This window comes from Euprymna scolopes, chromosome 33 (assembly GCF_053919585.1).
Source record: "Euprymna scolopes isolate OS-2025 chromosome 33, ASM5391958v1, whole genome shotgun sequence".
In the NCBI taxonomy this organism is placed as follows: Eukaryota; Metazoa; Mollusca; class Cephalopoda; order Sepiida; family Sepiolidae; genus Euprymna; species Euprymna scolopes.
The window spans coordinates 2,332,409-2,347,408 of record NC_136514.1 but is presented as its reverse complement, the minus strand read 5'-3'; the positions used below and the strand labels follow the sequence as shown (position 1 = coordinate 2,347,408).

Genomic DNA, 15,000 nt, shown 5'->3' with positions numbered 1-15,000 from the left:
AACATGTTTAATTAATCATTTGTTCATATATATATATATATATATATATATATATATATATATATATATATGTTGTTGTTTTTTAAACGATTAATACAGTAAATAGTGTGTTTCCTTTTTTAAAATTCAATATGTTTTTAACCCTTTTCCAAGATGTTTTTAACATGTTTTATTAATCATTTGTTCATATATATATATATATATATATATATATATATATATATATATATATATATATATATATATATATATATATATATATATATATATATATATATATATATATATGTTTGCTGTTTTGGGGGGAAAGAATTCCAACAAAGTGCTCGATTACAAAGAAAAACTTTTTCGATATAAGAGCTTAATATTTATTTATTTAATAGTACAGATGTTCAGAAAAACATTGGGCTTGAAACCGACGGTACCAATGTTTTTCTGGACTTCTGTACTATTATATATATATATATATATATATATATATATATATATATATATATAATAAAAATTACAATTAAATTTACCAAAATGATCCAAGATGGTAAAACTAAAGTATATTATAAATATTAAAGAATTAATATTTATAAAGTAATCTCAACCAGATGTAAAAGCTCGATAAAACCAAATAGGAGATAGAGCTTATAATACGAGCAAACAGTTAATAAAACATGTTAAAAAAATATTTAATAATAACACTTATCAAGTGTTTCCTTTTCAGATTAAATGTTTTTAACTCTTTTTCAAAGTGTTTTTTTAACATGTTTTAACTATTTGCTCGCATATATATATATATATATATATATATATATATATATATATATATATATTTATATATATTTATATATATATATAAAGTGTGTTTGTATATATAAGTGTGTGTGTGTGTGTGTGTGTGTGTGAGAGAGAGAGAGAGAGGGAAAGAGAGAGAGAGATACTTCCTCATATGTTCCGAAACGCCTGAGCCTATTTTTGCAAATTTCACATAAAGGTAATTTATATGCCTGGCAGTGTTCTTAGACATGTTTTGTAAAGCAATTCATCTGATAAGTATCGATAATCGAAAAAAAAATTTTACAGGGAAATATTTTACGTTACACTGGCACGGGAGATAAAAATCTTAGTAAATTATTTTTGGGATAGAGCTTAGTGGTAGAGCATTCGACTATGAAATGAATGATCCTCTGTTCAAACCCTGGTGTACCATTTTATTTTAATTTTCTCTTATTAATGAGTTTAATTGACAATAAAAAATTACCATCTAAAATTGCTGCAAATCATTTCTTCGTTTGCATATTTTAAAATCAGACATAATTCAGAAGTGACTTTTCCAAGGCATTCATTATCAAACCCAAATATCAGCTGACGTCATATTGTAAACAAACACAGACGGAATTTGATGAACGATATGATCATTATTTATTTTTTTATTTAAAAAAATTTGTTTTTCGAATTAGTCCACCAGACAAATTATTCTTTGTAATATGTCATATTCAATAGGATATTGATTCCATAATGATCCATACAACAATCTGCATAAATTCAAATGTAATGTACGACCGGGCAACGCCGGGCGTCCAGCTAGTATAAGAATAGGTCGGTAAAATTAATTTTTCTCAAACAGAAAATATTGTAACATTTTATGCCCTTATACAGGTTGAACAATAAAAGAATAATAAAATTAATCATTCTATCTTATGATGGCTGACAGAATAAGAACAATCTACTAAGTTGAACAATAAAAAGTGCCGCCCTAAAAAAACAACAACACTACAGCTTTATTTATAAAATTTTATTAAAAAAAAAAATCAATTCAGGTAACTTGATTCTGCAGTAGAGCTGATATCTATTCAATGTAACCTCAATCACTGCGTCGATGCAGCCTGGAACGTGGAGCATGCCCTTCCACAATTGCCGGTGGGAGCTCGGCCAATATTCGGTGGATAGCAACGATCATGTGAGTTTGAAGATGTGAGGTGGCATGATGTGGCCCTCACTTGAAACCACACTAAAGACCATAATCGTGGGTCGTTCGATGCATTGAGCTGTGCGGATTTGCATTGTAATGGTGCTGGCAATGGTCCTGCTGTCATAACTTGAATCGGTAGAGAGCATGAGATGTACGATGGCGCATCGCCGATCTCGCTCACTGAACATTGTGTCACTTTCAGACATAACAGAAGACTCCTATCGCTCTTGAGATTTGTACACAACTGGTCAACTAGTAGATGGTCTGCAACAAAAAAAAGAAAACCTGTTTTCATCAAACGGAAATGGAATCATGTCGTCTTTTTTAGGGCGACAATTATATCATTCCATCCTGAACAGAGATAAAAATCAAAATGTAATCTTGAGTCTAGAATGCTTATTCTTTTTTTTGTTGTTTTACATAGGCATAACCACTTATCAAGGCCCAGAGACCACTCGAGGATAAGGGTTAAGAGTGTACAGTAGTCAATTGGACAATATAATAATCGTTAGTAATGGAAATTCAGTAAATTTGTTAACTTAAGTGGAACAGCTCATCAAGAACTTGTTTACGTTGGACTTGAAGACAACCATATTGTAGTCAGCTGGACAGCAGGAAAACGGAAAATAATTCCACAGGCATGCAGTTCTAAGAAAGAAGCTTTGTTCATGGAATCTACGTTTAGGTTTAGGCACAGATAAAGAGTGGGGGAAATTATTGATAGTGTTTTCTGCTAGACGAGTGTTTCTTGTGAAAGTTTGGCAAGGGGGGACCATAGATTGAAGCTCAGTCGAGCACTTCCCATGAAAATAACGATAAAGCAGAGACAAACTTGCAACATTTCTTCTGTGAGAAAGTGGTTGCAAAGGAGAGAAAAGGACATCTCCTATGAGGCTGCGAAGTCTATTTTGAACTCTATCAAGACAGGACAAGTCCTTCTAGCAGCTCCTGCCCAGATGTGGCAACAGTACTCCATCCTTGGACGTACCTGGCTCTTAAATAGATTGCATCAGCAGTGAGATATCTACTGGATCAATAGAAGGACCCCACCATTTTTCCAGCGATATTGGCAACAGATTTGATTCTAATTTTATATCAATGTTACCTGATTTTCATTCTGTAATTTGTCTAAAGTTTAAGGCTTAAGCTTTAAATGATCTTAAGAAGAAAATTAAATTCAGGGAATCTTGCGTAAATGATGAATTAAAATGATTAAAAAAAAGTTCAAATCCGAGTTATTTGAATGTTGAAATGGTAGGTTGTGTCCATAATATGCCCCTAAAAATACTCAAAAGAAACTGAAATCCGGGTATTATTAAATCATCCTTGTCCCAAAAATTATTGTTTCACAAATAGCAAAGGTATCTGAATACTCATGATGGATTCAAACTTTTACTCCCTTTGCACAGACAACATTAAACTAAATATAACCCACCTTATAACTCTTTATGCCTAACAACTCCTTTTCAACATTCCTAAAGATGGCTTAAATAGTTTTAAAGTGAAATCTGAATATATAAACACACACACACACACATACATATATGAGTAAAAATAAAATAAAAATACCAACGATGGTTGACGTTATGTTGTTTTGAGAAAGAAAAACCAAAGAATTTATAAAATGGTGATCAACGTTTCGTCCCTATTGCAGGGGACATCATCAGGATATTAAAAGGAAAAATTGCAGAGGAAGAAAACGATCATAGACCATACGCGGGTGAAAAGGATACTAAAATCCTTCCCATTCCGTGCCACATGCACATTTATAGTTCCTGCGTAGGATAATGGGTAGGATTTTAATATCCTTTTCACCCGCGTATGGTCTATGATCGTTTTCTTCCTGATGATGACCCCTGCAACCTCCGACCTTCTTCAGATGTATCTTGTTGAACTCAGGAATTTGGACAGAATTTCGAGCGGACCCTTTATTTATTTCACAGGGTAGCATGCTCTTGTTCCATCAGCCATGACTGGACAGCAATTGTAATTTTCAGTCACCCACACTGAGGATTGAACTTTCAACCTTTAGGAGAATATCATTTTTACAATTGATTTTTCCAAGTTCTCTAACCACTGCGCCACGGATCCTTGCAGACAATTCTAGTACGAATTTTAGGAGCCTTAAGCCTATTTTTATTTCTAGTTGTAAATATCACCATTTATTACTAATTATTACTAATTATTACTAATTATTAATGTATATCTATCTCTACATTTATTACTTGTATATATTAATGTTTTTTTTTGTTTTTTTACTTGCATATATTATCTATTGTTTATAATTACTAGTTCCCATATCGTATTGAATTCTATACTAGGTCTGCTTAGCAGTTAGTTATTCCCCAGCATATGTGCTGCTTCTTTCAGTCATCTTACTCTCCACCATTCCTCTCTGTTTATAATTTTTTACTTCGTCGCATAATGGTAGATGGTTTCCCTTTTCTTTCCAGATATAGTCAGCTGTATCTGACTTTTCAGTCTCTCCACGTATTACAGCTTTTCGATGTTCTTCTAACCGTACTTTCAACGGACGACACGTTTCACCTCTGTGTCGTTTTCCACATTTACGTGGGATTTCATATACACAATTCTTAGTCATGATTTTTTTTTGTAGCTGGGTTTAACTTTTCCAAGCTGTTTCCGGAGAGTTGAATCACTCCTGAATACTGTCCTGATGTCATATGGATTACATATTCGTTGAAGTTTTTCAGACAAGCCCTTCATATATGGTATACAAACTGTGGTGAGTTTCTGTATCGTGTCCTTTTGTGTTTGGTCTAGATTTCTTGTAGCTGATGCCATGCTCTCTGGATAGTTGTTTCGGTGGATGGTTTCTCTTAAACTGTCCATCACCTCTTGATATACATTGATGTTACTACATATTGCTTTTGCTCGGTGTTGTAGGCAACGGACGATTCCTTTCTTTATATTAAATGGATGGTGGGAGTTGTAGTTTAGTTACTGTCTAGTGAAAGTTGACTTTCGGTATACAGATGACATAAACCCCTGACCTGGGCGAGTTATCAGCAAATCTAGGAACGATAATATATTATTATTTTCTTTTTCCATCGTGAACTGTAATTCAGAAACGTCATATCAATTCGGTACGGACCTGAAATCATACAAAAATGGAAACAAATCGAAAAACTGGCAAAGATGACTAACCACCTCACATTCCTATGCCGGTGCCGCGATATTAAACTAGTACCACCAGGCGTTATATTGAAACTACCATTCAGCTCCAGACGGACACAAAAGAGAAGGAGTGATGTTAAAATCATCTAGTGTGGCGTCTGTCCGCAAAGGAAAGTCAGGGAGGGAATGGTTTGCTGGATTCAATGTGGAGTTTGAGGCGCACCGACAGGCAATTATGTTAGCCTTCTCGGTTGCCATGCAAACAACCTCATGATTGTTTGATAATGGGGGAATTGTTGATTACCCATTATTTACTACACTGTTGTAGGTTTTCCAAAGATCACGGGTTCCTCATTTCTGTGCTTCGATGCGTTTTTTGGTGGTTTCAGTAAATTCTCTTTTAGCTGTCACTATTTCTTTCTTACAGTTATTTCTAGCTTCTATAAACTTTTGTATGTTTGTAGTGGACTTACGTCGGTTAAATCTACAATATACATGCTGCCTTTGCGCAATGGTAACTGCACAAGTAAAAGTAAACCATTGGGGAGAGTGGGGTTTGCTATAGAATTTCTACATGGTAACATGTGCTTCAATTGCCGTTTTGAACCATTCAGTTGTCTCATTTGCGCACTGTTAAGCGGGAAGAGAATAGATATTTCCCTATGGGGCATTTCTGATGAGATTCCTTCGTATAATACCGTGTTGTTTTGGGCAATGGCTCATCAGTTTTGGATCAAGAATTAAGGGCGATTTCTAACATTATCACAGCGTGATCAGCATTCCCGAGTGGACTCTGGGCATTCGTTTCACAATCATTGGGAACTGTGATCAGAAATAGATCTAGAAGTTAGACATCTTTATCGTGCTGATTTGGGAAACGTAACCGTCTGTGATAAGGAATGAAATATAGAGAAGCTATGTGTTATGCTACCAGCTATGTCTGTGTAATTAGAGAATCCAAGCCAATTACCATAGTCAACATTAAAGTCACCAAATACATGTATTTGAGTGCTAGTATTGAGTGACGTATTTATGTTGTCAGAGACTTGGTTGATTAGTGTACAGTCCTGGGTCAAGGGAGAGCGGTAGAAATATAAGTAGCTAATGTTATTTTGCATGTCAAGTCTCATTATAGTTTTGTTTTTCTAGTCAAGAGGAGGGTGTTATGAAGTACTTTCAGATATATTCTGAGTCCTTACGACAAAGTGAGAGATAAACAGGCATGTTAAAGTAGTTAGAGGGGATGGATGGGTGTAGGTTAGTTTCATTTAGCTCAAAGATATCCAGGGTGTTTGCTAGGCGAAATTACCAACAGTCATGCTTTTGTTGCTGTGTTCCAAAATTCGAAATGATTGGTCGATTTGTTTAGGAGTAAATCAGTACATACTAATATATAATATAAATATATCTATAATATGAAGCTGAACGTCTGTGTGTGTGTGTGTGTGTGTGTGTGTGTGTGTGTGTGTGTGTGTGTGTGTGTGTGGTCACGAATAGGCTCCTATATAATTGACTATTTTAAAAAAATGATTGCATATAATGATAGAAGATGCATCGAGAAGGATAGAAGGTGAACATTAAATTAGAAAGGAGGATAGAAGGTGAAGATTCAATTAGAAAGGAGGATAGAAGGTGAACATTAAATTAGAAAGGAGGATAGAAGGTGAAGATTCAATTAGAAAGGAGGATAGAAGGTGAACATTAAATTAGAAAGGAGGATAGAAGGTGAAGATTCAATTAGAAAGGAGGATAGAAGGTGAACATTAAATTAGAAAGGAGGATAGAAGGTGAAGATTAAATTAGAAAGGAGGATAAAAGGTGAACATTAAATTAAAAAGGAGGATAGAAGGTGAAGATTAAATTAGAAAGGAGGATAGAAGGTGAAGATTAAATAAGAAAGGAGGATAGAAGGTGAACATTAAATTATAAAGGAGGATAGAAGGTGAACATTAAATTAGAAAGGAGGATAGAAGGTGAAGATTAAATTAGAAAGGAGGATAAAAGGTGAAGATTAAATTGGAAAGGAGGATAGAAGGTGAAGATTAAATTAAAAAGGAGGATAGAAGGTGAACATTAAATTAGAAAGGAGGATAGAAGGTGAACATTAAATTAGAAAGGAGGATAAAAGGTGAACATTAAATTAAAAAGGAGGATAGAAGGTGAACATTAAATTAGAAAGGAGGATAGAAGGTGAACATTAAATTAGAAAGGAGGATAGAAGGTGAACATTAAATTAGAAAGGAGGATAGAAGGTAAACATTAAATTAGAAAGGAGGATAAAAGGTGAACATTAAATTAAAAAGGAGGATAGAAGGTGAAGATTAAATTATTAAGGAGGATAGAAGGTGAAGATTAAATTAGAAAGGAGGATAAAAGGTGAACATTAAATTAAAAAGGAGGATAGAAGGTGAACATTAAATTAGAAAGGAGGATAAAAGGTGAACATTAAATTAAAAAGGAGGATAGAAGGTGAACATTAAATTAGAAAGGAGGATAGAAGGTGAAGATTAAATTAGAAAGGAGGATAAAAGGTGAACATTAAATTAAAAAGGAGGATAGAAGGTGAAGATTAAATTAGAAAGGAGGATAGAAGGTGAAGATTAAATAAGAAAGGAGGATAGAAGGTGAACATTAAATTATAAAGGAGGATAGAAGGTGAACATTAAATTAGAAAGGAGGATAGAAGGTGAACATTAAATTAGAAAGGAGGATAAAAGGTGAACATTAAATTAAAAAGGAGGATAGAAGGTGAACATTAAATTAGAAAGGAGGATAGAAGGTGAAGATTAAATAAGAAAGGAGGATAGAAGGTGAACATTAAATTAGAAAGGAGGATAGAAGGTGAACATTCAATTGGAAAGGAGGATAGAAGGTGAACATTAAATTAGAAAGGAGGATAGAAGGTGAAGATTAAATTAGAAAGGAGGATAAAAGGTGAACATTAAATTAAAAAGGAGGATAGAAGGTGAACATTAAATTAGAAAGGAGGATAGAAGGTGAAGATTAAATAAGAAAGGAGGATAGAAGGTGAACATTAAATTAGAAAGGAGGATAGAAGGTGAACATTCAATTGGAAAGGAGGATAGAAGGTGAACATTAAATTAGAAAGGAGGATAGAAGGTGAAGATTAAATTAGAAAGGAGGATAGAAGGTGAAGATTAAATTATTAAGGAGGATAGAAGGTGAAGATTAAATTAAAAAGGAGGATAGAAGGTGAACATTCAATTAGAAATGAGGATAGAAGGTGAACATTAAATTAGAAAGGAGGAAAAAAGGTGAACATCTAATTAGAAAAGAGGATAGAAGGTGAAGATTAAATTTGAAAGAACGATAGAAGGTGAAGATTAAATTAGAAAGGAGGATAGAAGGTGAACATTAAATTATAAAGGAGGATAGAAGGTGAATATTAAATTAGAAATGAGGATAGAAGGTGAACATTAAATTAGAAATGAGGATAGAAGGTGAACATTAAATTAGAAAGGAGGATAGAAGGTGAAGATTCAATTAGAAAGAAGGATAAAAGGTGAACATTAAATTAAAAAAGAGGATAGAAGGTGAACATTAAATTAGAAAGGAGGATAGAAGGTGAAGATTAAATAAGAAAGGAGGATAGAAGGTGAACATTCAATTGGAAAGGAGGATAGAAGGTGAATATTAAATTAGAAATGAGGATAGAAGGTGAACATTAAATTAGAAAGGAGGATAGAAGGTGAAGATTAAATTAGAAAGGAGGATAGAAGGTGAAGATTAAATTGGAAAGGAGGATAGAAGGTGAAGATTAAATTAAAAAGGAGGATAGAAGGTGAACATTCAATTAGAAATGAGGATAGAAGGTGAACATTAAATTAGAAAGGAGGAAAAAAGGTGAATATCTAATTAGAAAAGAGGATAGAAGGTGAAGATTAAATTAGAAAGAACGATAGAAGGTGAAGATTAAATTAGAAAGGAGGATAGAAGGTGAAGATTAAATTAGAAAGTAGGATAGAATGGAAACATTAAATTAGAAAGGAGGATAGAAGGTGAAGATTAAATTAGAAAGGAGGATAGAAGGTGAAGATTAAATTAGAAAGGAGGATAGAATGTGAAGATTAAATTAGAAAGGAGGATAGAAGGTGAAGATTAAATTAGAAAGGAGGATAGAAGGTGAACATTAAATTTGAAAGGAAGATAGAAGGTGAAGATTAAATTAGAAAGGAGGATAGAAGGTGAAGATTAAATTAGAAAGGAGGATAGAAGGTGAAGATTAAATTAGAAAGGAGGATAGAAGGTGAAGATTAAATTATAAAGGAGGATAGAAGATGAAGATTAAATTAGAAAGGAGGATAGAAGGTGAAGATTAAATTAGAAAGGAGGATAGAAGGTGAAGATTAAATTAGAAAGGAGGATAGAAGGTGAAGATTAAATTAGTAAGGAGGATAGAAGGTGAAGATTAAATTAGAAAGGAGGATAGAAGGTGAAGATTAAATTAGAAAGGAGGATAGAAGGTGAAGATTAAATTAGAAAGGAGGATAGAAGGATAACATTCAATTAGAAAGGAGGATAGAAGGTGAAGATTAAATTAGAAAGGAGGATAGAAGGTGAACATTAAATTAGAAAGGAGGATAGAAGGTGAACATTAAATTAGAAAGGAGGATAGAAGGTGAAGATTAAATTAGAAAGGAGGATAGAAGGTGAAGATTAAATTAGAAAGGAGGATAGAAGGTGAAGATTAAATTAGAAAGGAGGATAGAAGGTGAACATTAAATTAGAAAGGAGGATAGAAGGTGAAGATTAAATTAGAAAGGAGGATAGAAGGTGAAGATTAAATTAGAAAGGAGGATAGAAGGTGAACATTAAATTAGAAAGGAGGATAGAAGATGAAGATTAAATTAGAAAGGAGGATAGAAGGTGAAGATTAAATTAGAAAGGAGGATAGAAGGTGAACATTAAATTAGAAAGGAGGATAGAAGGTGAACATTAAATTAGAAAGGAGGATAGAAGGTGAAGATTAAATTAGAAAGGAGGATAGAAGGTGAAGATTAAATTAGAAAGGAGGATAGAAGGTGAAGATTAAATTAGAAAGGAGGATAGAAGGTGAACATTAAATTAGAAAGGAGGATAGAAGGTGAAGATTAAATTAGAAAGGAGGATAGAAGGTGAAGATTAAATTATAAAGGAGGATAGAAGGTGAACATTAAATTAGAAAGGAGGATAGAAGGTGAAGATTAAATTATAAAGGAGGATAGAAGGTGAAGATTAAATTAGAAAGGAGGATAGAAGGTGAAGATTAAATTAGAAAGGAGGATAGAAGGTGAAGATTAAATTAGAAAGGAGGATAGAAGGTGAACATTAAATTAGAAAGGAGGATAGAAGATGAAGATTAAATTAGAAAGGAGGATAGAAGGTGAAGATTAAATTAGAAAGGAGGATAGAAGGTGAAGATTAAATTAGAAAGGAGGATAGAAGGTGAAGATTAAATTAGAAAGGAGGATAGAAGGTGAACATTAAATTAGAAAGGAGGATAGAAGGTGAAGATTAAATTAGAAAGGAGGATAGAAGGTGAAGATTAAATTAGAAAGGAGGATAGAAGGTGAAGATTAAATTAGAAAGGAGGATAGAAGGTGAAGATTAAATTAGAAAGGAGGATAGAAGGTGAACATTAAATTAGAAAGGAGGATAGAAGGTGAACATTAAATTAGAAAGGAGGATAGAAGGTGAAGATTAAATTATAAAGGAGGATAGAAGGTGAAGATTAAATTAAAAAGGAGGATAGAAGGTGAAGATTAAGTTAGAAAGGAGGATAGAAGGTGAACATTAAATTAGAAAGGAGGATAGAAGGTGAAGATTAAATTAGAAAGGAGGATAGAAGGTGAACATTAAATTAGAAATGAGGATAGAAGGTGAAGATTAAATTATAAAGGAGGATAGAAGGTGAAGATTAAATTAGAAAGGAGGATAGAAGGTGAAGATTAAATTAGACAGGAGGATAGAAGGTGAAGATTAAATTAGAAAGGAGGATAGAAGGTGAAGATTAAATTAGAAAGGAGGATAGAAGGTGAAGATTAAATTAGAAAGGAGGATAGAAGGTGAACATTAAATTAGAAATGAGGATAGAAGGTGAAGATTAAATTATAAAGGAGGATAGAAGGTGAAGATTAAATTAGAAAGGAGGATAGAAGGTGAAGATTAAATTAGAAAGGAGGATAGAAGGTGAAGATTAAATTAGAAAGGAGGATAGAAGGTGAAGATTAAATTAGAAAGGAGGATAGAAGGTGAAGATTAAATTAGAAAGGAGGATAGAAGGTGAACATTAAATTAGAAAGGAGGATAGAAGGTGAAGATTAAATTAGAAAGGAGGATAGAAGGTGAAGATTAAATTAGAAAGGAGGATAGAAGGTGAAGATTAAATTAGAAAGGAGGATAGAAGGTGAAGATTAAATTAGAAAGGAGGATAGAAGGTGAAGATTAAATTAGAAAGGAGGATAGAAGGTGAACATTAAATTAGACAGGAGGATAGAAGGTGAAGATTAAATTAGAAAGGAGGATAGAAGGTGAAGATTAAATTAGAAAGGAGGATAGAAGGTGAAGATTAAATTAGAAAGGAGGATAGAAGGTGAAGATTAAATTAGAAAGGAGGATAGAAGGTGAAGATTAAATTAGACAGGAGGATAGAAGGTGAAGATTAAATTAGAAAGGAGGATAGAAGGTGAAGATTAAATTAGACAGGAGGATAGAAGGTGAAGATTAAATTAGAAAGGAGGATAGAAGGTGAAGATTAAATTAGAAAGGAGGATAGAAGGTGAAGATTAAATTAGACAGGAGGATAGAAGGTGAAGATTAAATTAGAAAGGAGGATAGAAGGTGAAGATTAAATTAGAAAGGAGGATAGAAGGTGAAGATTAAATTAGAAAGGAGGATAGAAGGTGAACATTAAATTAGAAAGGAGGATAGAAGGTGAAGATTAAATTAGAAAGGAGGATAGAAGGTGAAGATTAAATTAGAAAGGAGGATAGAAGGTGAAGATTAAATTAGAAAGGAGGATAGAAGGTGAAGATTAAATTAGAAAGGAGGATAGAAGGTGAACATTAAATTAGAAAGGAGGATAGAAGGTGAAGATTAAATTAGAAAGGAGGATAGAAGGTGAAGATTAAATTAGAAAGGAGGATAGAAGGTGAAGATTAAATTATAAAGGAAGATAGAAGGTGAAGATTAAATTAGAAAGGAGGATAGAAGGTGAAGATTAAATTAGAAAGGAGGATAGAAGGTGAAGATTAAATTAGAAAGGAGGATAGAAGGTGAAGATTAAATTAGAAAGGAGGATAGAAGGTGAAGATTAAATTAGAAAGGAGGATAGAATGTGAAGATTAAATTATAAAGGAGGATAGAAGGTGAAGATTAAATTAGAAAGGAGGATAGAAGGTGAAGATTAAATTAGAAAGGAGGATAGAAGGTGAAGATTAAATTAGAAAGGAGGATAGAAGGTGAACATTAAATTTGAGATGAGGATAGAAGGTGAACATTAAATTATAAAGGAGGATAGAAGGTGAAGATAAAATTAGAAAGGAGGATAGAAGGTGAAGATTAAATTAGAAAAGAAGGATAGAAGGTGAAGATTAAATTAGAAAGGAGGATAGAATGTGAAGATTAAATTAGAAAGGAGGATAGAAGGTGAAGATTAAATTAGAAAGGAGGATAGAAGGTGAAGATTAAATTAGAAAGGAGGATAGAAGGTGAAGATAAAATTAGAAAGGAGGATAGAAGGTGAAGATTAAATTAGAAAGGAGGATAGAAGGTGAAGATAAAATTAGAAAGGAGGATAGAAGGTGAAGATTAAATTAGAAAGGAGGATAGAAGGTGAAGATTAAATTAGAAAGGAGGATAGAATGTGAAGATTAAATTAGAAAGGAGGATAGAATGTGAAGATTAAATTAGAAAGGAGGATAGAAGGCGAAGATTAAATTAGAAAGAAGGATAAAAGGTGAACATTAAATTAAAAAGGAGGATAGAAGGTGAACATTAAATTAGAAAGGAGGATAGAAGGTGAACATTTAATTGGAAAGGAGGATAGAAGGTGAATATTAAATTAGAAATGAGGATAGAAGGTGAACATTAAATTAGAAAGGAGGATAGAAGGTGAACATTAAATTAGAAATGAGGATAGAAGGTGAACATTAAATTAGAAAGGAGGATAGAAGGTGAAGATAAAATTAGAAAGGAGGATAGAAGGTGAAGATTAAATTAGAAAGGAGGATAGAAGGTGAAGATTAAATTAGAAAGGAGGATAGAAGGTGAAGATTAAATTAGAAAGGAGGATAGAATGTGAAGATTAAATTAGAAAGGAGGATAGAAGGCGAAGATTAAATTAGAAAGAAGGATAAAAGGTGAACATTAAATTAGAAATGAGGATAGAAGGTGAACATTAAATTAGAAAGGAGGATAGAAGGTGAAGATTAAATTAGAAAGGAGGATAGAAGGTGAAGATTAAATTGGAAAGGAGGATAGAAGGTGAAGATTAAATTAAAAAGGAGGATAGAAGGTGAACATTCAATTAGAAATGAGGATAGAAGGTGAACATTAAATTAGAAAGGAGGAAAAAAGGTGAACATCTAATTAGAAAAGAGGATAGAAGGTGAAGATTAAATTAGACAGAACGATAGAAGGTGAAGATTAAATTAGAAAGGAGGATAGAAGGTGAAGATTAAATTAGAAAGTAGGATAGAATGGAAACATTAAATTAGAAAGGAGGATAGAAGGTGAAGATTAAATTAGACAGGAGGATAGAAGGTGAAGATTAAATTAGAAAGGAGGATAGAATGTGAAGATTAAATTAGAAAGGAGGATAGAAGGTGAAGATTAAATTAGAAAGGAGGATAGAAGGTGAACATTAAATTTGAAAGGAAGATAGAAGGTGAAGATTAAATTAGAAAGGAGGATAGAAGGTGAAGATTAAATTAGAAAGGAGGATAGAAGGTGAAGATTAAATTAGAAAGGAGGATAGAAGGTGAAGATTAAATTATAAAGGAGGATAGAAGATGAAGATTAAATTAGAAAGGAGGATAGAAGGTGAAGATTAAATTAGAAAGGAGGATAGAAGGTGAAGATTAAATTAGAAAGGAGGATAGAAGGTGAAGATTAAATTAGAAAGGAGGATAGAAGGTGAAGATTAAATAAGAAAGGAGGATAGAAGGTGAAGATTAAATTAGAAAGGAGGATAGAAGGTGAAGATTAAATTAGAAAGGAGGATAGAAGGATAACATTCAATTAGAAAGGAGGATAGAAGGTGAAGATTAAATTAGAAAGGAGGATAGAAGGTGAAGATTAAATTAGAAAGGAGGATAGAAGGTGAAGATTAAGTTAGAAAGGAGGATAGAAGGTGAAGATTAAATTAGAAAGAAGGATAGAAGGTGAAGATTAAATTAGAAAGGAGGATAGAAGGTGAACATTAAATTAGAAATGAGGATAGAAGGTGAAGATTAAATTATAAAGGAGGATAGAAGGTGAAGATTAAATTAGAAAGGAGGATAGAAGGTGAAGATTAAATTAGAAAGGAGGATAGAAGGTGAAGATTACATTAGAAAGGAGGATAGAAGGTGAAGATTAAATTAGAAAGGAGGATAGAAGGTGAAGATTAATTTAGAAAGGAGGATAGAAGTTGAAGATTAAATTAGAAAAGAGGATAGAAGGTGAAGATTAAATTAGAAAGGAGGATAGAAGGTGAAGATTAAATTAGAAAGGAGGATAGAAGGTGAAGATTAAATTATAAAGGAAGATAGAAGGTGAAGATTAAATTAGAAAGGAGGATAGAAGGTGAAGATTAAATTAGAAAGGAGGATAGAAGGTGAAGATTAAATTAGAAAGGAGGATTGAAGGTGAACATTAAATTTGAGATGAGGATAGAAGGTGAACATTAAATTATAAAG

At 32.7% G+C, this 15,000-nt stretch overlaps 1 protein-coding gene across 1 annotated transcript in view; it reads right to left on the bottom strand.

Annotated features, from left to right (window-relative positions):
• Positions 1–15,000, bottom strand: part of LOC145258089 (synaptotagmin-15-like) — a 906,872-nt gene that overhangs the window by 460,731 nt on the left and 431,141 nt on the right. The window lies entirely within an intron of this gene.